Source organism: Hippopotamus amphibius, chromosome 14, assembly GCF_030028045.1.
Source record: "Hippopotamus amphibius kiboko isolate mHipAmp2 chromosome 14, mHipAmp2.hap2, whole genome shotgun sequence".
Taxonomy (NCBI): domain Eukaryota; kingdom Metazoa; phylum Chordata; class Mammalia; order Artiodactyla; family Hippopotamidae; genus Hippopotamus; species Hippopotamus amphibius.
Genome location: NC_080199.1, coordinates 38,873,283 through 38,900,960, shown reverse-complemented (window position 1 = coordinate 38,900,960; position 27,678 = coordinate 38,873,283). Strand labels below are relative to the sequence as shown.

At 34.7% G+C, this 27,678-nt stretch overlaps 1 pseudogene; it reads right to left on the bottom strand.

The window, feature by feature from the left end:
* Window positions 1-1,071: 1,071 nt before the first annotated feature.
* LOC130835562 (eukaryotic translation initiation factor 4E-like) lies at window positions 1,072-27,090 on the bottom strand (annotated as a pseudogene).
* Between the last annotated feature and the right edge of the window lie 588 nt (window positions 27,091-27,678).

Here is a 27,678-nt window from a genome sequence, read left to right as displayed (position 1 = left end):
GAAGGAGGAAGGAAGGAAGGAAGGAAGGAAGGAAGGAAGGAAGGAAGGAAGGTTGGTTTTCCCAAAGTATATCCAACAAAAAATATATGAAAAAAATCATACCATTATTAATGATAGTTTGGTTTTTGCTTTTGTTTTTTGTCTAAAAGACAATTCACTGTACACATTTTATTTACAGTTTTGTACACTGTCTTAATATGAATGGGACTGCTTTTCTACTTTAGCCATTTTTTAACCAAAGCAAAATAACCTAAGTAATACAAAGTGTTGAAATACAGCATAAAGATACAAAAACAGACATACTATTTCTAATTAAGAATGTAATTATGATATTACATTTTTTATAATCCACAATTATGTTTAGGAAATCACACAAACATAGGTCACTGATTTGAATGAAATGCATAAATTTGTCACAAAGCTTTGTAGTTACAAGAAAACAAATTACCAAAGGATGCACAAACTTAATGTTTATTACACCTTCGTGTCATATTCCTGGATCCTTCACCAATGTTACATGAGGAAAAAAACAAAAGCAAAACAAATGAAAAACTGAAATCAGAATCACTAATGTTATCTAGTAGAGAAATAAATTAACATCTAGCAGCCATCAGCAAGAGTACAGCACAGACAATGCCATAAAAAGAAACAAAGAAAATTGCTAGAAAACTGTATGCGTCATACTCTCAAACCAGCAAAATATGCTCCTGCATACAATGGATCATAAACAGAATCATTCCCTTGTAAGGTATAGAAATGAAAATGCTTTTTCTTTTAATATTATAGAAGGATCAAATGTGTTTGTAATGGTTAATTCTATTAAGCTATTACAGAGTGGGCCAGGAACACATTTATGAATTCTGGGGACCATGTGTACTGTAATTCTTTGATTGGGATAATGGACACTCCAGCCAATATATATATATATATATATAACACAAAAGTACAAGACAAAGACGAATGAGACTTCCCTTATATCTTAGCAACATTTAGGTAGAAACATAATTTAAATGCAGTCCACTCTGCTTTTGAAGAGGCTTTGGTTCAGCTCCCAAATCTCGATTGCTTGATGCAGTCTCCTATGAGAATACTCAAAAGATGTCTTCTTAAACAACAAACCTATTTTTAGTGGTGGAGCTGCTCTTAGTAGCTGTGTCTGCATGGGACTGATAACCAATCACTGTCTTTGGAGGAAGTCCTAACCTTTCCTTGTATACCCTCCCTATATGTGTAACAGCTTCTCTGTTTTCACGTTCAGTAGTCCATATTGTTATTTTATCACCTTTAGCTCTAACATTAACAACAGCTCCACATACATCATCACTGTAGCCATCGAAAGATTCTCCAATAAGGCACAACAGTGTCTCTAGCCAAAAGCGATCAAGGTCACTTCCTCTCTGCTGTTTGTTCAAGGTAATTAGCCATCATCTTCCTCGTTTGTTTTTCCCATCTTCCCACATAGGCTCAATACCATCCTTAAAAAGTGAGTAGTCACAGCCAGGCATTAAATTACCAGACAACTGCATACGGTTGTACAGAACCCAAAAGTCTTCAACAGTATCAAACTTAGAAATCAGCTGAGGGTTTGCTTGCCAAGTTTTGCTTTCATCATGTTTAAAAACCCAGAGTGCCCATCTGTTTTGTAAAGGATGTTTAATGTAGTGTTCTGGGTTAGCAACCTTCTGATGAGATTCTGTTTTCTCTTCTTCTGTAGGTGGGGGATTAGATTGATCTGATCAGACCAATAGATGTTTCTTAATTCAACAATTGTAAGAAAATAAATAAAACTTTTAAAAAGTTGGGATTATATGATATCACATATATTTGGAATCTAAAATACTACACAAAGGAACATATCTACAAAACAAAGACAGACTCGCAGATATATAGAATAGACTGAGAGTCGGGGAGAGAAGCATTGGGAGTTCAGGATTAGCAGATTAAACTACTATATATAGGATAGATAAAAAACAAGATTCTACTATATAGACCAGGGAAATATATTCAATATCCTATAATAAGCCATAAGGGAAAAGAATATGAAAAATAATATATATACGCATAACTGAGTCATTTTCCTGCACAGCAGAAATTAAACATGATATTGTAAATCAACTATACTTTAATAAAATTTAAAAAGAAACTTGGGATCATCATCTTTACGATTCTCATACATCACAGGCTATTGCATTGTTAGCCATTACTATTGGCAGATTCAGCTTTCTTAAATAATATAGTAAAAACTTCCAACTATGAAAGGACCTTCTGAACTCTGCATAATTTCATGTTCTTTAAAGCCAGACACAGTAGGGACAGGTAGAGATGAGTCCATGCAGGCTTTAAGACAGAATTACTTCTTTCCAACATAAGGTGGGATGTGAGGATGTGAAGCATACGCAGGTGCAAAAAAGGACATGTTTTGAATCATTGTTCCTGTTTTGAATCATTGTTTCCCTTACAATGAAACCTTTAAGAATTCAACACCACCAAACCAGCCTTACAACAATTGCTTAAGGAAATTTTCTAAACAGGAAACAAAAGAGAAGGAAAAGACCTACAAAAACAAACCCAAAACAGTTAAGAAAATGGTAATAGGAACATACATATCGATAATCACCTTAAATGTAAATGGATTAAATGCTCCAGCCAAAAGACACACACTGGCTGAATGGATACAAAAACAAGACCCTTCTATATGCTGCCTACAAGAAACCCACTTCAGACTTAGGGACACATACAGACTGAAAGTAAAGGGATGGAAAAAGATATTCCATGCAAATGGAAGTTAAAAGAAAGCTGGAGTAGCAATACTCATGTCAGACAAACTAGACTTTAAAGTAAAGACTATTACAAGAGACAAGGAAGGACACTGCATAATGATCAATGGATCCATCCAAGAAGAACATATAACAATTGTAAATATCTATATCCCCAGCATAGGAGCCCCTCAATACATAAGACAAATGCTAAGAGCCATAAAAGGGGACATCAACAGTAACACAATAATAGTGGGAGACTTGAACACCCCACTTACATCAATGGACAGATCATCCAAACAGAAAATAAATAAGGACACAGAAGCTTTAAATGACAAATTAGACCATCTTGACTTAATCGATATTTATAGACATTCATCCAAAAACTACACTTTCTTCTCAAGGGCACAAGGAACATTTTCCAGGATAGATCACATCTTGGGTCAGAAATCAAGCCTAAGTAAACTAAAGAAAATTGAAATTATATCATGCATATTCTTTGACCACAATGCCATGAGACTAGATATCAATTACAGGAAAAAAAAATGTAAAAAACATACAAAGACATGGAGGCTAAACAATATGCTATTAAACAACCAAGAAATCACTGAAGAAATCAGAGAGGAAATCAAAAAATATCTAGAAACAAGTGATAATGAAAAAACAACCCAAAACCTAGCAGATGAAGAAAAAGCAGTTCTAAGAGGGAAGTTTATAGCAATACAGTCCTACCTCAAGAAACAAGAAAAATATCAAATAAACAACCTAAACTTACACCTAAAACAATTAGAGAAAGAACAACAACAACAACAAAAAAACCAAAGTGAACAGAAGGAAGGAAATCATAAAGATCAGATCAGAAATAAATAAAAAAGAAAGGAAGGAAACAATAGTAAAAATCAATGAAACTAAAAGCTGGTTCTTTGAGAAAATAAACAAAATTGATAAACCATTAGTCAGACTCATCAGGAAAAAAAGGGAGAAGATGCAAATCAACAGAAATGAAAAAGGAGAGTAACAATGGACACCACAGAAATACAAAAGATCATGAGAGACTACTAGAAGCAACTATATGCCAATAAATTGGATAACCTGGAAGTGGATAAATTCTTAGAAAAGTACAATCTTCCAACACCTAACCAGGAAGAAATAGAAAATATGAACAGATGAATCACAAGTACAGAAATTGAGAGTATGATTAAACATCTCCCAACAAACAAAAGCCCAGGGCCAGATGGCTTCACAGGTGAATTCTATCAAACATTTCGAGAAGAGCTAACATCTATCCTTCTCAAACTTTTCCAAAATATAGCAGAAGGAGGAACACTCCCAAACTCATTCTATGAGGCCACCAGCACCCTCATACCAAAACCAGGCAAAGATCTCAAAAAAAAAAGAAAATTACAGGCCAATATCACTGATGAATATAGATGCAAAAATCCTCAACAAAATACTAGCTAATGGAATGCAATAGCACATTAAAAAGATCATACATCATGATAAAGTGGGGTTTATCCTGAGAATGTAAGGAGTCTTCAATATATGCAAATCAATCAATGTGATATATCATATCAACAAATTGAAGGATAAAAACTATATGCTAATCTCAATAGATGCAGAAAAAGCTTTTGACAAAATTCAACATCCATTTATGAAAAAAACTCTCCTGAAAATGGGCGCAGAAGGAAATTACCTCAACATTATAAAAGCCATATATGGGAAACCAAAAGCTAACATCATTCTAAATGGTGAAAAACTGAAAGAATCCCTTTTAAGAAGAGGAAAAAGACAAGGGTGCCCACTCTCACCACTATTATTCAACATAGTTTTGGAAGTTTTATCCACAGCAATCAGAGAAGAAAAATAAATAAAAGGAATCCTGCCGAGGCAAGCTCGGCGACTTGGGGCAAGTGATGGGTGCTGCAAGCTTAAAGAAACACAGACACAGATTTAAGAGAAAGATGGGATCACGGGACTCAAGACCTCTAGGATCAAGAGACTTGCTGATTGATCCCACGTTGCTTTTATTGAGTTCTCAGCATAGTCTAAGGGTCTAACACTCCCAGTTTCATCCCACAAACAAGGTTATCTTTGAAGTAAACAAACAAAGGCCTCACATGACTAGGGACAATGATCTCTGTTTGCCTCCTGGGTCATGATTTGAGCTGGGTGTGGATTTGAGCTGGGCATGGAAAGCAAAACAGCCCTGGGGGCAGGAGATCTCTCTCAGAAGGATAAAGGGTCTGAGACCCACCCCTGTTGGCCACTCTGCAACTGTGCCTGTCTTAGGTTGTTCCTCCCCTGAGGAATCTTACCCATGTCTTGCTAACCAGCCATCCTCTGGGGCCAAACAGGGTGATATGAGGTGTGCAAGTGAGAAAGGGGCTGGGGCCCCAGAGAGGGTCAATTTTCTGTTTCCATGGTAGCCGATGCCCCCATGGTCTTCATGCACAACACCCTTAGTTCCTCCGCTGCTCAAGCAGGACATCCTGCATCCAGTTGCTTGGCCCACATACTTTAATTACATTTAGTAACATTTTCAAGTTTTCAGAAAGACTTCTGAATGTTCTCCCACAGAATCCAAATTGGAAAAGAAGTAAAATTGTCACTCTTTGCAGATGACATGATATTATACATAGAAAACCCTAAAGATTCTACCAGAAAACTGCTAGCACTAACCTATGAATTTAGTAAAGTAGCAGAATACAAAATTAATGTGCAGAAATCTCTTGCATTTCTATACACTAACAATGAAAAAGCAGAAAGAGAAATTGAGGAAACTCTCCTATTTAACACTGCAACAAAAAGAATAAAATACCTGGGAATAAACCTGCCTAAGGATGCAAAAGACCTGTATGCAGAAAACTATAAGAAACTGATGAAAAAAATCAAAGTTGATACAAACAGATAGAGGGACATACCATGTTCTTGGATTGGAAAAATCAACATTGTGAAAATGACTATACTACACAAAGCAATTTACAGATTACATGCAACCCCTACCAAATTACCAATGGCATTTTTCACATAACTAGAACAAGAAATCTTACAATTTATATGGAAATGCAAAAGACCCCAAATAGCCAAAGCAATCTTGAGAAGGAAAGGCAGAGTTGGTGGAATTAGGCTTCCTGACTTCAAACTATACTATAAGACCACAGTGATCAAGATAGTATGGTACTGGCGCAAAAATAGAAAGGAAGATCAATGGAACAGAATAGAGAACGCAGAGGTAAACCCAAGCATATATGGGCACCTTATCTTTCACAAAGGAGGAAAGAATATACAGTGGAAAAAAGACAGCCTCTTCAATAAGTGGTGCTGGGAAAATTGGACAGCTACATGCAAAAGAATGAAATTAGAACACGTCCTAACACCATACACAAAAATAAACTCAAAATGGATGAAAGACCTACATGTAAGGCCAGACACTATAAAACTCCTAGAGGAAAACACAGGCAGGACACTCTATGACATCCATCAAAGCAAGATCCTTTTTGACCCACCTCCTAGAACAATGGAAATCAAATCAAGAATAAACAAATGGGACCTAATGAAACTTACAGTTTCTTTTGCTTTTGCACTGTGAAAGAAACCATAAGCAAGACAAGAAGACAACCCTCAGAATGGCAGAAAATACTAGCCAATGAAGCAACTGACAAAGGATTAATCTCCAAAATATACAAGCAGCTCATGCAGCTTAATATCAAAAAAGCATATTACCCAATCCACAAATGGGCAGAAGACCTAAATAGACATTTCTCCAAAGAAGACATACAGATAGCCAACAAACACATGAAAAGATGCTCAACTTCACTAATCATTAGAGAAATGCAAGTCAAATCCACAATGAGGTATCACCTCACACCGGTCAGAATGGCCATCATCAAAACATCTAGAAACAATAAATGTTGGAGAGGGTGTGGAGAAAAGGGAACTCTCCTGCACTGTTGGTGGGAATGTAAGTTGGTACAGTCACTATGGAAAACAGTTTGGAGGTTCCTTAAAAAACTACAAATAGAACTACCATATGACCCAGCAATCCCGCTACTGGGCATATACCCTGAGAAAACCATAATCCAAAAAGAAACATGTACCATAATATTCATTGCAGCACTATTTACAATAGCCAGGACATGGAAGCTACCTAAATGCCCATCAACAGATGAATGGAAAAAGAAGATGTGGCACATATATAAATGGATTATTACTCAGCCATAAAAAGGAATGAGATGGAGCTCTATGTAATGAGGTGGAGAGACCTAGAGTCTGTCCTACAGAGTGAAGTAAGCCAGAAAGAGAAAAACAAATACTGTATGCTAACTCATATATAAGGAATCTAAAAAATAAAAATTAAAAACATAGCATTGATGAACCCAGTGACAGGGTAAGGATAAGGATGCAGTTGCAGAGAATGGACTGGAGGACATGGGTTTTGGGGGGTGGGAGGCAAAGGGGAAGCTGGGATGAAGTGAGAGAGTAGCATAAACATATATACACTACCAACTGTAAAATAGATAGCTAGTGGGAAGTTGCTGTATAACAAAGGGAGATCAACTCGATGATGGGTGATGCCTTAGAGGTCCAGGACAGGAAGGGTGGGAGGGCATCATGGGAGGGAGGGGATATAGGGATATATGTATAAATATAGCTGATTCACTTTGGTGGACCTCAAAAGCTGGTACGAGGGTGTAAAGCAATTATATTCCAATAAAGAGATAAAAAAATGAAATCTTTAGACATCGAATTAACTTTTGTGGAATTGTGAACATATCAATATATGTCATCTGAATTCTTTGCACATTAAATCATTATATGTTCTGTTGAAAATAATAACTTGCCATGATATTAATTATATCATGTAAACTTGAAAAATGAACATGATTTATATCCAAAATTACTTATTATCAAAAGAATTTGTAAAACCAATATACTGTGGCTCAATCACATGCAAATTTCATAGCCTAAAGCTAGTTATGCTCATTTAGTCATTAACCAGTCAAAGTCACTTAACTATATATTCCATAATTTTATGTGATAATAATGTATGAATCAAATAAAATAAATGAGAATGCAATTAAAACCATAAAATGAATACATAAAGACAGTAATTGCCATACTAAATTATGGGTAGATCAGGAAATATTGGAGACATAGTCAATCTTAGAATGCATTGTGTGTCGGAATATTTTTTTTGTGCAATGGAAGACTTAAAAAATGAGAAATATCCAGACAGGTCAGATTTTTTGTTGCCCATAGTCAGTTTCCACCAAGAAACCTTCTCCTAGATTTCTAGGCTTCTTGTACTCTGTTTAGGGTTTTGGAGGAAACAAAAGTATTCCCTTTTTTTAGTGCTGCTTCTGTTGTCATTACTGTCTTCTCAGAACTCCAGTTATTTCAGCTACAGAAGCAAAAATCAGAAAGAAATGCCCCAGTAGCCCACCTCCTTCTCTAGCAATAGCAATAAAATATAAATAGCAACAGGTAGAAGGAGTTTAACATGAATATCAAGAGGAGCAAAATTAGAGTAAATTTTGCTGAAACAGGATTCAAAAGAACTACACAGTTCTGTTCAATTTGGGCTCTAATAGCAGATTGCCATTTTGAAAAATGAATCAGAAGAATTCAAGTGTACTCAAAAGCATCTAGGCATTCAGTCTAATTTCTCTTAGGCTCTCCTTCATTTCCTTTAGGAATTAGACTCATGAGGGCATATATTGAGTTGTAAGTTGCAACATTTGGGATGGGAGGGATTGGTGGCAACTCACTGAAGAATTTTAATACTGAGCAGTTGCCAGAGGCTTGCAGAACACTGCAGATGACCCAGATATGAATGATTTTAATAAGAAATATTGTGAAGGGCAAAACACCAACTAAGTTCCTAGAAATCTGCACTGAAAAATGGGAGATATAGAAGAACATTTGGTAGTTAAGTCCCTGGTAGCAAAAAAAAAAAAAAAAAAAAAAGCTTTTGAAAGAATTAGATGTTTTAAAGACTACAGATGATGAATCTATCACATGAAAGTCAAAGATTCTAAGAGTACTTGGTAGGAAATAATAAATGTGGTAGCCCATTGGGGTTATAAAATTTTTCTTTTTTTTAAATATTTAATACTACAGTAAACATCCTAGAACAATGACCAGAATGCAAGCATAAGATAGAAGATTAGTTCTAAAGATGGGAAGAGGGGACCCTCCCCAAAGAGAAGTGGATTTTTTTTCAATTTGGATGAATAAAATATAAGAATAAATAAAAATAACCTAAAAATTGCTTATGTCTTAAAGATAGACTGAGATTTTTAATAAGAAAATATTGAGATGCCTCTATTTATGAAATATTGATGATCAACAATCATATTGATCATTATAACTACACTTTTAAAGGCTCAATTACAACAGAGATTATTAATTTGAACTCTAGAGAATATTGCTCCTCCTAAACACACAACAGAAGCAAAATAAATGTTGCAATTAATATTTTTATCCTTTCTGAAAAAAATATTGTATTCAGGTGAAGTGACTGATTTGAAATGGAATTAACCATTCTAAAACTCAGGTTAGTCACATTGTATAAAAGAATGATATACACATGTTCTAATAACCTTTCATGAGAATCAGGCTATTTCTGCCCCAAATAATTTTTAATTGTACCTTTCATTAATTTGAATTTTTAAATGTTTATGGATGATTTCTATGGTGTTTCTCCTGGAAAAATTGATGGTTTCTCTTTATAAAAGAGGAAATATCATTTTTTAAAATCAAAATTAAGTGCTAATATACTTTTTCTCAAAAAAAGTACTTTCTTATTGAACCCTTGATCTGAGAAAACATGTTTGTTTTAAATCATAAGAAAATGGATTCTATTCTGTTTAGTATCAGAGCATTTATTCCTTATGTACATGCTAAATATAAAACCAGCACCAGTAGTAATTATGAAGAAAGAATTAAATTGCAGGGTGCCATATGTAGTGACTTCTATAGTTGCATTCATATTGATTACATGTAATTTGTAATGTACCTCTTAACTTTATAAGAGAATATGGCAGTTAGATGTTTTTACTTTACAATATTATTTAATAGAAGTGCTATGGAAAAGCTATCTGAATTTAGATGCATATTTTCACTACATTTAAAAATATCCTGCTTGGTATTTTAAGAATTGTAGAACAGATAGTCTGATACTACTATTTGTTTTTATGATCATCCCCATTCTGTGAAAACTAATCAATGCGATTGAATTGCAAAATTTAAAGGTGTGTTTCCCTCAGATCTACTGATATTATGATTACTGACTTTTAAACTTTTAAAAATAACATCTATATTAATGAAGACTGTCATTATCAGATTTTTAATAAAATGTTATTTTTGTGCCTCTATAAATTATATGTATGTCATTGTATTTAATGCTTATTCTCTTGCTGTTTTATAATGTGAAGATTATGGATATTACATAATCTCTCAACTGAAAGATATTCCATTTTAAATACAAAATGTATGTGTATAGGATCCTCACACTGCTGCCATGATATCCACATACTTACTAGTCTGGGGCTAATTGATTTGTTGGACTTGTAGGAAAAAATCAAATACATAAGGGTTTTTTTTTTTTAAAACAATTTGAAGGTTTCTAAGATATCTATAATTTGTTCAGAATGTGGATTTCCGTTACGGTAAATTGTCTTTCTTTCCCATATAACATTTTTAAAAGACTATTTTTAATATGATTTCCATTTTCCCCAATGTTTTTTCTCTTTAACAAATTTAGTTTTAGTTATTTCTGTGAAGTTTTCAAGCTAATTTATATATAAAATCCTATTGTAGATTGTGATTTCATTTTATTCTACGTAAAAGCAAAACATGTTGCCCCTTATGAATAACATTTTTTATCTACATAAACTAAAAATTCCATTCTGATGTTTCTATTTGAAAAATGAACATTTTCATGTCTCTCTTCATGCTGCATTGGCCAGCACATACTCCAGAGATGTGATTGTACCAACTTAAAAGATGAGAGAAGAACATCTTAAATCTACATATCTAACTTCACATATTACAAAACTTCAACATTCAAAACATTTCAGTTCTCCTTCAGTCACTGCTTGATAACATTTCCATGGCATTTCTTTAATATAAAAGCCATTCATTCTAAATACAATGTGCTTCTGGAACAAAAGCGTACTATAAGAGAGATCTTTTTAAAGATGTCTGTATAAAGATATCATCCTGAAAAGACTTAAATGAACTGCACCACCAGCAGCTGAAAAACAATATGCAGTTAATTGGGCCACATGAGGATCAAGCTTCTGAAGTTGGCCACAGTGGTACATAGACAAAGAACAAAGTTTCCCTCAGATGCTTGAACTCAGGGCATGCTGCAGTGAGCTGCACATACTACCTTCCCCCAAGAAGGCAGTGCAAATCTGTTTCTCTCACAAATTTGATAGAAAATGCTGGCATGTGATACAGATTTGGATTATTTATTCTTAACACACTAAAAATAGGAAGTGTCATCACACTGCTGCCACAGATGAACATAGAAACATATGACATGTTAGAAAAGATTGCAATTGTGGAATACCAGAAAGAGTGAATTATTTAGAGATCTGTGTCTTATTCCCAATTCTGCTACCACCTGGCTATACAACTGATGGACCTTGATTGTTTCCTAAAGTAGCAAGGTTCAACTACAGAATCATTAATATTCCTCCACAATTTCCCATGATTTTACCCTCATCCAAATTATATATTAATTTTTACCAGCTTCAACTATATGAATATAATCCCTATATGCAAGCAATCATCCGATATAAATATATTTGTGGATAATTATTACAAATATAAAATATTTATATGGAAAAATAATATTTTCATAGTTTATTGATAATCACAACTAAATATTCAACGATTTGAATATTGCTTAGTAAATCAAGGGGATGATAATATCTGTACTATACAAGTTAGTGAGAAAAATGAGCTAATGTATGTAATGTGTGTTTCACCAATTTAAATCACAATTTGATAATTTGATATGTGTGATCACTTCCTAGTTAATTACCTTATTATCTCTCTGTATTCCTATCTAGTGGCATCTGAAAAATAAAGGGTAATCCAAAACCTTGGGTCTACTCTGGTTTCTATTTTATGACATCAGCAATGAAGCATGCAGAAACAACAGCAACAAAAACAACAAAATATGACTATGACTCACTCAAGGAAAATGTGGAACCTCTCTAAAGGATAGGTTATTACTGGAACTTCTTCCTCTAGGTGGAGTCATTCATTCAACAAATGCTTATCTAACACTTGCACTGTTTTAGCTTCAGCTGGAACAGTATGAACAAGATATTCTTTCATTCTGAGTTTTATACACCAGGTAAGAAGACTGACACTGAAAAAATAATTACAAAGTGAAGGTTCTAGACCTTCACTGATAGCTAATTTTAGATGCTTAGGAAAGGAAACTGCTTCCCAATCAAAAAACCAGTATAAATAAATTTGATTGATAGTCATCATAGAGATAACATGCGGTTAAGAATACTAGTTGACTGAAGTGGTTACTTATAGATACATTAGTTGGAAACTCAAAGATCAGGACAGGTGACTGTTTCCATGGGTGATAAAAGTCAGAATGATTAAAGGAGAAACTGCTGGACAAATCCATGAGAATTTGTTTCACGTATTCAGAGAAGTCCCAAGGCAGAAGTATTTTGATAGAAACCCAGAAGACCAGTTTCTCCAAAATAGCATAGGCATATCTGCCTAATGGAATTCAATGGTGTTAATAGTACAATATTCCTTAGGAATTATGGGATCATTCTTATAGCTACTCAAATACCTGAGAAGCTTCAATCAGGTGGAAAGATCATGCCTGGTTTTCATTACATCGAGCTCTGTTGGTGATTTCTCTATCCTCAAAGAATAAAAAAAGTGTGCCAGGTAGATGGAAGGTGGAATTACCCACCTTCTTTATTGCTTTACTACTTTTATATAATGCAAATGTATTTTAGGCCAAGATAGGGAATTGAACTGTTACTGAAATATTGATATATTTAAACCATAACTCTAAAGAGGTTGTTAAGCATTTGACACACATTCATGATTTAGAACTAAAAAGAATAGAAATTTAGATATATTATGATACATTCCCTCATATAGCAAGTGACAAAGATTAGAAAAATACCAATTAAGTGATTTTTGTCCAAGGTCACACAGCTACCTCATCGGTCAAGGACAGACATTTGCACTCAACTCAGGACTATTATTTCATGACACTAAATCTTATTGATAGCTTTCCTAGCACCTGCTTTGCAAGATTAATTTCAGAAAATTCATTTATAAAGCATTTGTGGAAAATTTTCTTCAAACAAGGAAAATTAAGCAAAAATTATGATAGTATGAATATATTTTAATGTCTAAGGACATAAATTGTAACATTAAATAAAACAAGAGGGATTTTCTTATAATTTTGAATTTAATAATGAAATAACATTTAACATAATAATGGTGTCAACACAATTTTATCCAGTAAAGTACCTACAATCAAACACCTAAGCATACAATTCTAATTATAAAGATATTCATATATGTATATCTATAGAATAGAAAGATAGTATTTTTCTCTTCTATAAAGTGTTTCACAATGGCAAAAGACATTATTTATGTAAAAATATTCAAAGTACTTTCTTCAGTGTTATACACGTATTCCCTGAATCCTTTTGATGGTCCTCTGAATTTACTAGAACTCCATGTATAAGAGCTGTGTATCAGAGCCTAATTTGCACACTTTCATATGACTTGCTATTTGATGACTGCTAGAACCAGAGTAGCAGAAACTTCTTTTCTTGAGTCTGATTATAAATACTTAATACATGACTGATTTTATATGTGATTCCAATATTCTTATTGCACTATTTATTACAAAGCATCTTTTCAAAACAAATGAGAATAAAATATGTTGTTTGCATACTGCCACATTCATTATCATTTTGCTAGGAATTTGCAAAAGATTTTAAGGCTTTCTAAAGGTCTGTAACAAAACCCTTTCCCATCTCTACATACTGTGAATTCTTTTCATGCCCATTTGACTAAATTGAAAATACAATTTTACTTTTTGGGTATTTTATTCTGTCTAAATGACTTTTTGTCATGTAGATATTACAGCAATATGAAAGCTTTGATTAGAATGCATCCAATTTTTTGCTATAAGTTCACACAGACGCACACAATTTTCAATGAGACACCTCTTTGCAAGTAAGCAAGAATCTAAGATACAGTAAAATCAGTCTAAAAAGGAATCATGCTCTGGTCATATTAGATCATTATCAAGAATTAAAATATCACCTGAAGTGTTATTTCCCTGTATCATCAAGCTTCTAAATTTCATTGCCATCAAGTACATACAATGATATTTTGCCATGAATATTTCTAGTATGCTAAAAATAGGTTCCATCAGATTGATTTTTAAGATTCATCAGTGAAGCAAATCATCATTCCAAATTACCAGAAGATTGTGTCTACATAAATGAGTATTTTCTGTCCATCCTGAATACATATGAGCTACTACTCACCAGTATAGCTGGCTTGTTTTTCAGCAGGTATCTATTTGGAATGATCTGTTTGTCCTTTCTTATTGGTCTCTCTGCTTTGCAGCACTGGTTGTAAAACATATTTAATGTAATCCCAAAATTTACAATATAAAATGGTTAATTATAAAGAATTAAATATTGCATTCTTGATGACTAAACTATTGTAGAGCAAATATGCAATCTCTCGGTCAAGTTTTGAATATCTCTTTGAATCTAACTTCTAACCAAGTCTCTTTTATATGATCAGTCATACTGCTTCAAATGAAATATTTTGATCAATTATTTCTCTTCTTCCAAAAGAAACTACATGCATGTATCTACCTCAATTGTCAAAAATGCATTTTCTTCTCTTCAGTTTTATCATTGGTGTGTATGTGTGTGTGTGCGTGTGTGTGTGTGTGTGTAGAGAGAAGGAGAAAGAGCACTAAGGTAAAAGCTGGATCAATTTAAAAGTAGCTTATCTCATAAAGTAATATTTGTATAACTCATAGACCAGGAATGCTCTTTCATTCTAATCAGCTGACTCTTGACACATCATTTTAACCCTATGAATGAACTCATGCCATATCTTCAGATTTCCTGATCATTTTCATGTAACAAAGTGCCTTTTATCATGAGTCATTCAACAATGGGCTGTTAATGAAGATATCTAATTGACTTTTCTCATTCCCTAGGCACATTCCGTAGGCACCCCAGCATTGTTGAAAAGCCTCCTCAGAAATGGACTCAAAAGCATTACTGATTCTCTTTCCATCACCTCCTCTTGGCATATACATTTTAGGAAGGCAGCTCGGTCACTGAATGTGACCAAGAAAGAGATCACCTCTTGGCCAATATGTGGTTAGCGATGAGGACAAAAGTAATACAGGTTATAAAGAATTTTAGAAAATTTAGGACTCTGCTCTGAACTTTTCTGGACCATGCTTCTCTCTTTCCCTTAAGGCCAACCCCAAGCCAGCCTGATTTCTATAACCTCCAGATTTCAGCAAGGTAAAATGTAAGCCTAGAGGATTCAAACTTAATTCTGGATCAGCTGTCTAGATTACATTCTCAGAATGGCAGGGCTCCAATTATAATGATATTGACCACTGAGCTGAGTACACTGTTGACAAGGTCTGCTCCAGTGTCTGATGTAGGTAAAATTGTGGAATATAACGCATTTCTGTATCTTTTGTAAAATATATTTTCATCTCTCTTGCACCTGACATTTCCAAATTAAAGATGTGGGTCTGATATTAATTTTTAAGGTAATGTTATTTTTCCCGTAATGGGACGAATTTTGTGGTAGTATAGGAAAACAACTTTGGCACCTGGAAAGGAAATACCACAGAAATTGAAAGAATTGGAAGCGTTGGTTTTCAGTAATAATCTATGTCTTTTTATGACAGCCCTTGGAACCTTCTTAATGAGCAAAAAATGCCCTGTTTTATGTTTCCTAAAATGTTATAGAAACCTTGAGCTCAATGGACCTCTGTGTTGGCCACTGCTGACCAGGCAGCTCTCACTATGGTTTGATTGCATTCTCCTCATTCCTAAGTAGAAACCTATAAGAAACAGCTACTAGAGGACCCCAGACACTGCATTTCCTTTCAATATTTCCAAGTCTCCATTTCTGAAGTCATTGGTCAGACTTTCTTTGAGGCAGTAGAATTCCACCCAGTTGGTAGTATACACTAACAGGACAGATTGCATCATCTGTTTTAACTCACTCTCCTCAAAAACAAAGACTGGAATCAATTATTCAAACTGGGCATGAAACTCTAAAGTTTAAGGCAATGCCAGCTTATGCACCTTGATGTAGGTCACACTTGGAAACATCCAACAATTTTTTTATATATTTATTGGATTATGATTGTTTTACATTGTTGTGTTAATTTCTGATATACAAGAAAATGACTCAGCTATATGTATACATATAACCCCATATCTCCTCCCTCTTGCGCCTCACACCCACCCTCCCTATCCCACCCCTCTAGGTCATCACAAAGCACCAAGCTGGTCTCCCTGTGCTTCCCACTGGCTATTTTACACATGGTAGTGTATATACGTCAATGCTACTCTCTCAATTTGTCCCACCCTCCACTTCCACCTCTGTGTCCACAAGTCTGTTCTCTAGGTCTGCATCCCTATTCCTGCCCTGCCACTATGTTCAGCGGTACCATTTTTCTATATTCCATATATATGTGTTAACATACGGTGTTTGTTTTTCTCTTTCTAACTTACTTCACTCTGTATGATACTCTCTAGGTCCATCCACATCGCTACAAATGACTCAGTTTTGTTCCTTTTTATGGTTGAGTGATATTCCATTCTACACATGTAACCTTTCTTCTTTATCCATTCATCTGTCAATGAACATTTAGATTGCTTCCATGTCCTGGCTATTGTAAATAGTGCTGCAATGAACATTGGGGTACATGTATCTTTTAGAATTATGGTTTTCTCAGGGAATATGCCCAGTAGTGGGATTGTTGGGTCATATGATAGTTCTATTTTTAGTTTTTTAAGGAACCTCCATATTGTTTTCCATGTCAGCTGTATCAATTTACATTCCCTTCAACAGTGTATGAGGGTTCCCTTTTCTCTGTACCCTCTGCAGCATTTATTGTTTGTAGATCTTTTGATGATGGTCATTCTGACTGGTGTGAGGTGACACCTCTTTGTGGTTTTGATTTGCATTTCTCTAATGATTAGTGATATTGAGCATCATTTCATGTGTTTACCCCCAACAATTTTAACAACATTGTTTTTCAAGGCTAACAGATGTACCATTGGGACTTATACTTTCTGTGTGGAAGCCAGATATTAACTTAGTCATGAAAAAGCAAAAAATTATACTTTAGAGGAGTTTATAAAAGACTTTCAAGTATCTAAGTAAACATCACCAGTAAATCATGTAAACCTCGGGTGAATACAGGTATTTCTTTAAAATGAGACTTCCCTTGGTTACTCAGAGGAACTTACTAGAGGTATAACTTATACATTATTTTTGTGCATATTTTCAGCAGTTATCCCTAGAATGGAGTGTACACAAATACAAAGGTTGTTATAAAATTTGTCTCTGATGCTAACTGAAAGAATTATTGATTCTACTTCAGATCATTCATGTCAGCTTTTACTCACTGGTCAGGGCTGTTATGGAAGATGGAATTGTCCTAGTCTTTCTCCTTGTGAGTCAAGATGTAGTGTGTAAAATTGCTAATAATTCCTGCTCTAAGTGGAGTTATTCCTTGGAACAAGTACAAGGGTCAATACATAAACTTAAGGAGAAAGCCACCTAAATCTTGATAGTGTACTGGAATTAAATAGCTGGTTGATTCCAAGACCCTGGAAAGTCTGGTTGAGGTCAATACTTCTGGTTGGTCTAATGCTACTGTTTGGTGCCCTGATGCTAGAAGCTTTAATTAAACACTGTATGAGAGAAATTTAGTGATTTTGTCCCAGCCTTTGTCAGTCAGTTAACCAGAGTGACCAACACAGTGCACACTCATGTAAAAATTTACCAGGACTTATTGAAAAATGAGGCATCGAACACTGTTGGGAGATGATTCTACATAGCCTTTTCACTATTCTGTCTTGTGAGTAGGGAACAGACAGCACTTTTGTCAGGACTGACTTTTCATGAATGGTTTTATAGCCAACAACATTGGAAAAATTATATTGTAATAAAGCAAAGGACAGGTTTACTTATAGCCTTGGAAGTTAGGTATTGGAGCAAAAGGCAGTTTTGCTTATTGTCTATTATAAAAGAGTTAGGTTTCCAAAATCCAGGTTTCTTCTACTTTAGCACCAATCCAATATGTGTGCAAGTGTCATCTTATCCTTTTTGCATTCCCCAGTGAGAACTAAAGTTCAGGAAAAAATACGCATTGGTTACTACTAATGTTGTGAGTAATAATATGTCCCTCATCTCTGACCCATGAATCTCATTTCTTCACCATCCATGAAAGTGTGCCAGTCCAAGTGACCACCATAAGGCAGTTAAAATTTCAGACTTCTTACAGTTCTTGATAGTAGTTCAATATTGTAGAACCACTTTTGTTATTGAATGGAGGTGTTTCCTTCACACTTAAATAAACACTCTCAGTTTGATTTTGCTTATATGTCTATGATGTTTTAGCCAAATCTGTCATTTTTGGATTCAAAAATTGCTTTATTTACCCTCAAGCCCTTCTGCAATTTCTTCTCTTGGTTCTCGATTAACTTTATAACATTACATAATTCTAATAAATCTTGTATTTCAGAGCACACATAGGGATTTGCTTCCTAGTTCATCTTGGTATATTACCCAATATCCACCATCTGCCATCCAACCTTACTTTTTGCTAAGTTTCCTCAGACATCAGGTTGTAATATGTTCAGAAAAAGAATTGCCTTATTCCTGGCATTGGAGGATGAACCTTAAACAGTACTAACCAGTTGTAATAATAGCATTCCTCTTGGACTTTAATTAGATTAGGAGTAAATGCATGATTAAATTCTCATTAATCAGATATAAGGAGAAATCAATTGAGAAGTTAATGGGATTTATAAAATTTCATATTACAAATAGTAAGAAGAGGAAAAATTCTATTCTTCGTATCTTTCAGTGAACTTCTAAGAATATATGATGCTTCAGGCTTCTGCAGCTTTTTTGTGGTGATGAAGATACAAGCCTGAGGACAATAACAGATATAGAAGAGATGGCTAAGTAGAAGAAGCAAGAGCCAAAGTTTGGACATTTTCAAGCTGCTATACCAATTCTGAACTATTGTCCTTTAGGAAATCTGGTTAAATACATATAAAAACATTTCATTTTGGTTGTTAAGCCACATTTAGTTGGACTTTATGTTACTTGGAGATTAAAATATGTCCAAAAAAGTGTGAGAAATAATGTACCATTACTATTAGTTGTGTGAATTTGCTCAGTTTATGTTATTTTGCAAATATCCAGTTTCTGTTACCAACATTTTACTTCTGTTCATCCAAATGTAGTGCGTGTGTGTGTGTGTGTCTGTATGTGTGTGTGTGTGTGTGTCTGTGTGTCTGTGCATGCATTTACACATCATAATGGATTGTGGTATTGCATCTAGTCATGTATCTAACTCATTCTTAAATCTTAAGAACTTTAGTTAAAATTAAACCTTGTTTTAAATGTGTACCTTGTTTTAAATGTGAAGGAAGACTTCAAATAATACATAATTAAATGTCAGCATGAATTTTATTAGAATATAGTGGCTGAATTTATGCTGACTCTAATCTAATCTATGCCCTAACTAAAATTTAGATAACTTATGTGAAAATCAACAAAATTATTATATAATTGAAAACAACTTGTTACTTATACTGTCACAGTGTAGAGTGTATTATTGTGAATAGAGTGCCACTGTAACAAAAGTGTTATAGGAGACAAACAAGTCTTAAAAGTGATGCTAAATTTCTTAATTTATCTATTCATTTCCACACATAAACTCAACTTTATGTTTAATCTTATTTTGTTACAATATTTTATTGTAATATTACTTGTTCAGATATTTGCATGACATCATAATACAAACCAAAGTTAAATAAGTTTGTCCTTTCGGGTAAGGAAATTTGAGTTTAGATACAATATGTTATTGTTGAATGCAAACTGCAAACTTTATGGTTTATTTGCATTTAGATACAATTTGTTATTGCTGAATGCAAACTGCCTTCATGGCTTATTTAGTGAAGTACTTAAAACACTGTACTGTTACTTCATTTTTTAGGTTGCATACACAAAGGTTTATTAATAAGTTTATCATAGTCAGCCAAAATATAATGCTCTATAGTATCACTGTTATGATTCTTGATTTTAATACTAAGCTATATTAATTGATTAAATATAAATGAAAGAAGAGTCATTTCAATAAAGAACAAGCATTGCTAATCCTGTGTTACCTTATTTTCTAGATACTATCTCAGAAAGATGAAATTGCTATCAATCTATATGTTATTAATCTAACTAATGAAATAACAACTATGTTAATATGTTAATTAATCTTGGTAATATGCATTTCACTTCACAAATTTATCTAAAATAGACCAAGAGGTTTTCTGCGACATTTAGATAAAAACTTCTTATTTTTAAAGCCCAGGGAATAATTTTATTTTAATCTTATTTTAACACAGTGAGAAGTTTAAATAAAAGCACTGTCTTAACATGTCCCATACTAGTCCCTCAGAAAATGTATTTTATGTGTTTTTAAAATATGTAGTTACATAAATTAATACATATATTTGCCCCTTTGTTCTTGCTTGGTATTATTTATTGTAATTTACCAATAGAGCCAGCCATGCAATTCTTTAATTTATTTAACTTATTTAGCTCTTTATTGGAATAAAATTGCTTTACACTGATGTGCCAGTTTTTGATATACAATATAGTGAATCAGCCGCATGTATACATATAACCCTGGATCCCCTCCCTCCCTCGACTCCTTCCCTCTTTCCCTATCCCAGCCCTCTAAGTCATCATCCATCATGAAGCTGCTCTCCCTGTGTTATGCAGTAGATTCCCACCAGCTATCTATTTTACATTTGGAAGTGTATATATGTCAATGCTACTCTCTCACTTCGTCCTGGCTTCCCCTTCACCACCCCCACCCCGGGTCCTCAACTCACTTCTCTACATCTGCATCTTTATTCTTGCCCTGTCACTGGGTTCATCAGTACCATTTTTTTAGATTCCACATATATGAGTTAGCATATGGTATTTGTTTTTCTCTTTCTGGCTTACTTCACTCTGTATGACAGGTTCTAGGTTCATCCACCTCACTACAAATAACTCAATTTCATTCCTTTTTATGGCTGAGTAATATTCCATTGTATATACATGCTACATCTTCTTTATCCATTCATCTGTTGATGGGCATTTAGGTTGCTTCCATGTGCTGGCTATTGTAAATAGTGCTGCAATGATCATTGTGGTACAGGTATCTTTTTGGATTATGGTTTTCTCAGGGTATATGCTCAGTAGTGGGATTGCTGGTTCATTTGGTATTTTTATTTTTAGTCTTGTAAGGAGCCTCCATAGTGTTGTCCATAGTGGCTGTACCAATTTATATTCCCACCAACAATGCAGGAGGGTACCATTTTCTCTGCACCCTCTCCAGCACTTATTGTTTCTAGAATTTTTGATGATGGCCATTCTGACTAGTGTGAGGTAATACCACATTGTGCCTTTGACTTGCATTTCTCTAATGATTTGTGATGTTGAGCATCTTTTCATGTGTTTTTTAGCCATCTGCAGGTCTTCTTTAGAGAACTGTCTATTTAGATCTTCCACTCATTTGCAGATTGGGTTATTTGCTTTTTTGGTATTAAGCTTCATGAGCTGCTTGTATAATTTGGAGATTAATTCTTTGTCAGTTGCTTTGTTGGCAAATATTTTCTCCCATTCTGAGGGTTGCCTTCTTGTCTTATTTATGGTTTCTTTCGTTGTGCAAAAGCTTTAGTTTCATTACTTTCCATTTGTTTACATTTGACTTTATTTCCATTATTCTAGGAGGTGAGTCAAAAAGGAACTTGCTTTGATTTATGTCATAGAGTTCTGCCTATGTTTTCCTCTAGGAGTTTTATAGTATCCGGCCTTCCATTTAGGTCTTTCACACATTTTGAGTTTATATTTGTGTATGGTGTTACAAGTGTTCTAATTTCATTCTTTTCCATGTAACTGTCCAGTTTTCCCAGCACCACTTATTGAAGAGGCTGTCTTTTTTTCATTGTATATTCTTTCCTCCTTTGTCAAAAATAAGGCACCCATATGGGAGTGGGTTTATCTCTGGGTTCTCTCTTTTGTTCCATTTATCTATATTTCTGTTTTTGTGCCAGTACCATACTGGCTTGATCACTGTAGCCTTGTAGTATAGTTTGAAGTGAGGGAGCCTGATTCCACCAGCTCCATCTTTCCTTCTCAAGATTGCTTTGGCTCTTTGGGGTCTCTTGTGTTTCCAGACAAATCGTAAAACTTCTTGGTCTAGTTCTGTGAAAATTGCCATTGGTAATTTGATAAGGATTGCGTTGAATCTATAAATTGCTTTGGGTGTGATAGTCATTTTCACAATGTTAATTTTTCCAATCCAAGAACATGGAATATCCCTCCATCTCTTTGTATCGACTTTGATTTCTTTCATCAGTGTCTTATAGTTTTCTGCATACAGGTCTTTTGTGTCCTTAGGCAGGTTTATTCCTATGTATTTCATTCTTTTTGTTGCAATGTTAAGTGGGAGTGTTTCCTTAATTTCTCTTTCTGCACTTTCATTGTTAGTGTATAGGAATGCAAGAGATTTCTGTGCATTAATTTTGTATCCTGCTAATTTACTAAATTCATTGGCTAGTGCTAGCAATTTTCTGGTAGAATCTTTAGAGTTTTCTATGTATAATATCATGTCATCTGCAAAGAGTGACAATTTTACTTCTTATTTTCCAATTTGGATTCCTTTTATTTCATTTTCTTCTCTGATTGCTGTGGCTAAAACTTCCAAAAGTTGGAAGCCACAGCAATAATAGTTGTGAAAGAGGGCACCCTTGTCTTGTTCCTGTTCTTAGAGAAATACTTTCAGTTTTTCACCATTTAGAGCAATGTTGGCTGTTGGTTTGTCATACATGGCTTTTATTACATTGAGGTAATTTCCTTCTATGCCCATTTTCTGGAGAGTTTTATCATAAATGAAAGCTGAATTTTGTCAAAAGCTTTTCCTACATCTACTGAGATTAACATATGGTTTTTAACCTTCAATTTGTTGATAGGATGTATCACACTGATTGATTTGCATATATTGAAGAATCCTTGCATTCCAGGGATAAACCCCACTTGATCATGGTGTATGATCTTTTTAATGTGTTGTTGCAATCTGTTAGCTAGTATTTTGTTGAGGATTTTTGCATCTATATTCATCAGTGATATTGGCCTGTAATTTTCTTTTTTGTGTGTGACATCTTTGCCTGGTTTTGGTATGAGGGTGCTGGTGGCCTCGTGGAATGAGTTTGGGAGTGCTCCTCCTTCTGCTATATTTTGGAAGAATTTGAGAAGAATAGTTGTTAGCTCTTCTCGAAATGTTTGAGAGAATTCGCCTGTGAAGCCATCTGGCCCTGGGCTTTTGTTTGTTGGGAGATGTTTAATCATACTCTCAATTTCCATACTTGTGATTCATCTGTTCATATTTTCTATTTCTTCCTGGTTAGGTGTTGGAAGATTGTACTTTTCTAAGAATTTATCCACTTCTTCCAGGTTATCCAATTTATTGGCATATAGTTGCTTCTAGTAGTCTCTCATGATCTTTTGTATTTCTGCGGTGTTGATTGTTACTACTTTTTCATTTCTATTTCTGTTGATTTGCATCTTCTCCCTTTTTTTCCTGATGAGTCTGGCTAATGGTTTATCAATTTTGTTTATTTTCTTAAAGAATCAGCTTTTAGTTTTATCAGTCTTTGCTATTGTTTCCATCATTACTTTTTCATTTATTTCTGATCTAGTCTTTATGATTTCTTTCCATCTGCTTACTTTGGGGTTTTATTTTTCTTCTTCCTCTAATTGTTTTAAGTGTAAGATTAGGTTGTTTACTCGAGATTTTTCTTGTTTCTTGTGGTAGGACTGTATTGCTATAAATTTTCCTCTTAGAACCACTTTTTCTTCATCCCATAGGTTTTGGGTTGCTATGTTTTCGTTGTTATTTTTTTTAGTTATTTTTTGATTTCCTCTTTGGTTTGTTCAGTGATTTCTTGGTTGTTTAATAATGTATTGTTTAACCTCCATGTGTTTGTATTTTTTACAGTTTTTTTTTTCTGTAATTGATATCTTGTCTCATGGTGTTGTGGTTGGAGAAGATTATTGATAAAATTTCATTTTTCTTGTATTTACCGAGGCTTGATTTGTGACCCAAAATGTGATCTATCCTGGAGAATGTTTTGTGTGCACTTGAGAAGAAAGTGTATTCTGTAGTTTCTGCATGGAACATCCTATAAATAACAATTAATTTTAGATGGTCTAATGTGTCATTTAAAGCTTCTGTGTCCTTATTTATTTTCTGTTTGGATGATCTGTCCATTGGTGTAATGGGGTGTTAAAGTTTCCTATTGTTATTGTGTTACTGTTGATGTCCCCTTTTATGGCTCTTAGCATTTGTCTTATGTATTGAGGGGCTCCTATGTTGGGTACATAGATATTACAATTGTTATATTTTCTTTTTGAATTGATCCCTTGATCATTATGCAGTGTCCTTCCTTCTCTCTTGTAATAGACTTTACTTTGATGTCTAATTTTTCTGATATGACTTGCTACTCCAGCTTTCTTTTAACTTTCATTTGCATGGAATATCTTTTTCCATCCCTTTACTTTCAGTCTGTATGTGCCCCTAAGTGGGTTTCTTGTAGGCAGCATATAGAAGAGTCTTGTTTTTGTATCCATTCAGCCAGTCTGTGTCTTTTGGTTGGAGCATTTAATCCATTTACATTTAAGGTGATTATTGACATGTGTGTTCCTATTACCATTTTCTTAACTGTTTTGGGTTTGTTTTTGTAGGTGTTGTCCTTCTCTTGTGTTTCCTACTTAGAGAAGTTCCTTTAGCACTTGTTGTAAGGCTGATTTGGTGGTGCTGAATTCTCTTAACTTTTGCTTTTCTGTAAAGCTTTGATTTCTCCATAGGATCTGAATGAGATTTTTGCTGGGTAGAGTATTCTTGGCTGTAGGTTCTTCTCTTTCAAGACTTCAGGTATATCCTGCCACTCCCTTCTGGCCTGCAGTTTCTGTGGAACAATCAGCTGTTATCCTTATGGGTTTTCCCTTTTATGTTATTTGTTGCTTTTCTCTTGCTGCTTTTTATATTTTTTCTTTGTGTTTAATTTTCATTAGTTTGATTAATATGTGCTTCAGTGTGTTTCTCCTTGTGTTTATTCTGTAGAGGTCTCTCTGCACTTCTTAAACTTGATTAACTCTTTCCTTTCCCATGTTGGAGAAGTTTTCCACTATAACCTCTTCAAATATTTTCTCAGACCCTTTCTTTTTTCTTCTTCTTCTTCTGGGACATCTATGATTTGAATGTTGGTGCACTTAATGTTGTCACTGAGATCTCTGAGACGGTCTTCCATTCTTTCTATTCTTTTTTTCCTTTTCCTAATCTGTGGCAGTTATTTCCACCATTCTATCTTCCAACTCACTTACTTGTTCTTCTGTTTCAGTTATTCTGCTGTTTATACCATGTAGAGTATTTTTAATTTCAGTTATTGTGTTGTTCATTAGTGTTTGTTTGCTCTTTACTTCTTCTAGGTCCTTATTAAATGTTTCTTGTATATTCTTTATTTTCTTTTCAAGATTTTGGATCATCTTTACTAATATTACTGTGAATTCTTTTTCAGGCAATTTGCCTATTTCCTCTTCATTTATTTGGTCTTACGAGGTTTTATCTTTCTGCTTTGCCTGCAAGCTATTTATTGTTTTCTCATTTTGTCTAATTTATATAATTTACTGTCTCTTTTCCCTATGATGCATAGTAGTAATTCCTTTTGTTTCTGTTCTCTGCCCACTGTGGTGGGGTTGGTTCATGTCTTAAATAGGCTCCCTGGTGGGAGAGTCTGTTGCCTGCTTTCTGGTGTGGATCTGAGTCTTTTCCCTCTGATGAGCAGGGCCATGTCAGGTGATGTGTTTTATGGTCTCTGTGAGCTTAATATGGCTTTAGGTAGTCTGTGTGCTGATGGGTGGGTTTGTGTTCCTGTCTTGTTTGTAGTTTGGTGTGAGGTATCCAGCACTGGCAATTGCAGGCAGTTAGGTGAAATTGGGTCTTCGACTCTGATAGAGGCCTCCATGAGAATTCTCTGTAGTTAATGTTCTTTGTGGCTGAAGACTCTCTAGTAGTCTAGGATCCTGGACTCAATACTCCCTCCCCAGAGCCTCTGACTTGACTTCTAGTTGAGGAATCCAAACTCGAGAGGCCGCTCATTCCAGCCAGTTCTTCAGATCTTTACAGTCCTTTCTGCTGTCCAGAGGTTTCTGCTAGTGTTCAGCCAGTTTTCTGTGGGAATTTTTTCATCTTTTGATGTATTCCTGATGCATCCTTGGAGAGAGATGCACTCCATGTCCTTCTACTTTGCTGCCATCTTTTTCCTCCATAATTCTGTCCAGTGTAGTTTTTGCTTTGATAATTCTTATCCACATGGAAAATGAATTATGTCCTGCAGGATTCCAGTGGAGGTGCCACTCACACAAGTCACAGGTAGAGAGAGCTTGCACATCTAAGTCTCATCACCCTCTTGGGCATCAGCACAAGGTGGGAATCAACTGCATTCTTTATTTATCACTCTGATTTTTCTAGAATCTTTCCTTCAAGGAGAAATCTCTGGGATCTTCAGGAACTGTGAGTGGTGACCATCAGGTATATCTGAGACCAGACCAAGTTCAATTTCAACTTGTGATTCTTATTTCCCTTGTAGGAGTCTACATGGTATTAAAGGCACCATGGAAGATTATTTTAGTAGTTACCATATCTTGGGCCCTGTGGATTACCTTTTCCTTCAGCAGCACCACCTCCCAGCAGGTTCTGAAGAGACCAGGGTCCTATCAGAGAGAACTCAACCCCACAATGTACCAAAGCTGAAGCCCCAGCAGGTCCTGTGTGCTCAGCCCCAGGTTGTCCTGAAACCCAGGCTGTCAGCATGGACTCAGCCTTGCATGTTCCAGAAGCCAAAGCCCCAGCATGTCCTGAGGAGATGGGGCTCCTATCAGCTGTGCCTTGCCATCCTTTTATAATGAACATCTATCTATCTATCTATCTATCTATATCTAAGTAGCTATTAATATATTCATAGTCATTTTTATTTGCAATTTTAGACCACATAACCTTTTCAACTTTGCTGTGATATTGCTACTGAATTAAGCTGAAGGAAGATAAAGCTACATATTGACAATATTTTTACATTATAGTTTGTCACATGGAATTTGTAATATTGCCTTAATACATAAAATTTTAAGATTTGGTGCTTTAAAATAACTGGCAAATATTGTACATTAACACATTTATGTGGAATCTAGAAGAATGGTACAGATGAATCTGTTTGCAAGGCAGAAATAGAGACACAGACATAAAGAACAAACATATAGACACCAAGTAGGGAAAGGACAGATGGGATGAATTGGGAGATTGCGACTGACATATAGACACTAATATGTATAAAATACATAACTAAAGAGAACCTGCTGTATAGCCTAGGGAACTCTACTTAATACTCTGTGGTGACCTAAATGAGAAGGAAATCCAAAAAAAGAGGGGATATATGTATATGTATAGCTGATTCACTTAGCTGTACAGCATAAACTAATGTAACACTGAAAAGCAAATATACCC